Source organism: Oncorhynchus clarkii, chromosome 18 (assembly GCF_045791955.1).
Source record: "Oncorhynchus clarkii lewisi isolate Uvic-CL-2024 chromosome 18, UVic_Ocla_1.0, whole genome shotgun sequence".
Taxonomy (NCBI): Eukaryota; Metazoa; Chordata; class Actinopteri; order Salmoniformes; family Salmonidae; genus Oncorhynchus; species Oncorhynchus clarkii.
This window is the reverse complement of record NC_092164.1, coordinates 56,455,249-56,457,861: the sequence shown is the minus strand read 5'-3', so window position 1 is coordinate 56,457,861 and position 2,613 is coordinate 56,455,249.

The following is a 2,613-nucleotide window of genomic DNA, read 5'->3' as shown; positions in this document are numbered from 1 at the left end:
GGTACAGGAGAGACAATCCCTGTCCTGCCCCTTGCAGTGACTCGTTTGTACACCTGCATAACTGAATAGCTACGGAAAGATTGGCCATAAAGCAGTTTGGGCAAGTGCCAGAGGGGCTTGTCCATCTTTAGCCCAGTGGGCCTGTCTAAATGAAGGGTTTTGTGCAGAATGATCATTATTTGGCTAATAATGGGGGCCTCAAGGGAAAAAAACAGGTGTGTGTGTGTTCATTTCTCCAGAGAAGTTGAATAATGGTGAGTAGGTCTATCCTTTATACTTTGTGCCTATTATTCTGAGAGCAGGGGTCAGACACTGAGGGCAGGGGTCAGACACTGAGGGCAGGGGTCAGACAGGGGTCAGACACTGAGGGCAGGGGTCAGACAGGGGTCAGACACTGAGGGCAGGGGTCAGACACTGAGGGAAGGGGTCAGACAGGGGTCAGACACTGAGGGCAGGGATCAGACACTGAGAGCAGGGGTCAGACACTGAGGGCAGGGGTCAGACACTGAGGGCAGGGGTCAGACACTGAGGGCAGGGGTCAGACACTGAGGGCAGGGATCAGACACTGAGAGCAGGGGTCAGACACTGAGGGCAGGGATCAGACACTGAGGGCAGGGGTCAGACACTGAGAGCAGGGGTCAGACACTGAGGGCAGGGGTCAGACACTGAGGGCAGGGATCAGACACTGAGAGCAGGGGTCAGACACTGAGAGCAGGGGTCAGACACTGAGGGCAGGGGTCAGACACTGAGGGCAGGGGTCAGATTCTGAGGGCAGGGGTCAGACACTGAGGGCAGGGGTCAGACAGGCGTCAGACACTGAGGGCAGGGGTCAGACACTGAGGGAAGGGGTCACACAGGGGTCAGACACTGAGGGCAGGGATCAGACACAGTGGTTCTCTATGAATTGATGTTGATATAATAATCAGTGGTGTAAAGTACTTATGTAAAAATACTTCAAAGTACTACTGAAGTCGTTTTTTGGGGTATCTGTACTTTACTTTGCTATTTAAGTTTTTGACAATATTTACTTCACTACATTCCTAAAGAAAATGATGTACTTTTTTCTCCATACATTTTCCCTGACACCCAAAAGCACTCATTACATTTTGAATGCTTAGCAGGACAGAAAAATAGTCTAATTCACACACTTATCAAGAGAATATCCCTGGTCAATCCTACTGCCTCTGATCTGGCGGACTCAATAAACACATGCTTAATTTGCAAATGATGTCTGAGTGTTGGAGTGTGCCCCTGGCTATCCGTACATTAATAAAACAAGAAAACGGTCTCGTCTGGTTTGCTTAATATGAGGAATTGGAAATTATTCATACTTTTACTTTTAATACTTAAGTTTATTTGAGCAATTACATTTACTTTTGGACCTTAAGTATATTTAAAACCCAATATTTTTGAACTTTTACTGAAGTATTATTTTACTGGGTGACTTTCACTTTAATCATTTTCTATTAAGGCATCTTTACTTTGACTCAAATATGACAATTTGGTACTTTTTCCCCCCCTGATAATAATAACTTCTATGCATCTATTTGTCCTATTTCACACATGCACTAGTGTGTATTATACAGATGTGTGAATTGGAAATGTGTTTTTTTGCATATCCCAACTCCCCCTGAGACACCCTCAGAGAGTGGGGTCACAGCCAGGGTCAGCCATTATCAACAGCAACCATGGAGCAATTAGGGTTAAGTGCCTTGCTCAAGGGAACATCAACAGATTGGCTCAGGGATTTGAACTAGCAACCTTTCATATACTGGCCCAAAGCTCTAACCGCTAGGCTTCCTGACACGGTACAGTAGGTCGCAGGACAAGAGATTGGCTAGTTATTCTTCTTAGCTGCTGTTAAGCTATGTGATGTCAGTTCTAAATCAAAAATGTTCCTGTACATATGAGAATGTGTCTGACTGAGAACGCCATTCTCTCTCCATCTCCCCCCTCTCACGCACACACACACACACACACACACACACACACACACACACACACACACGCACACACACGCACACACACACACACACACACACACACACCCACACACAGAGCAGACAGCACATTCAACAATGACTCTACAGTGAACTCTAGTGGCCATTGGGAGCACTGAAACTCAACAGTATGGAATACAGCCATAAGGGAGCACCCTAGCCTTGTCTAGACTAGAGCCACATCTGTCCTGCATGCCACTCTCCCTCCCTGTTCATCTCTGAGCAATATCAATATGTGGCAGCTCGATTGATCATCACCTGACTCTGATTATATTCAATCATAGGAATAGACTTGATTGTCGTTCCTGACACATTGTGGTTATTTGTTATATTTGGTCTCCTGAGTGGCGCAGTGGTCTAAGGTACTGCATTTCAGTGCTTGAAGTGTCACTACATACACCCTGGTTTAATTCCAGGCTGTATCACAACTGGCTGTGATTGGGAGTCCCATAGGGCGGCACACAATTGACCCAGCGTTGTCTGGGTTTGGACGGTGTAGGCCGTCATTGTACTACTTACTTATAGTCTACTGTACTACTATTTTCTATATCTATAGTAAAGACATGAACAGAGTGATTTTCAAATGATTGTCAATTTTTATTGTGGACAAATC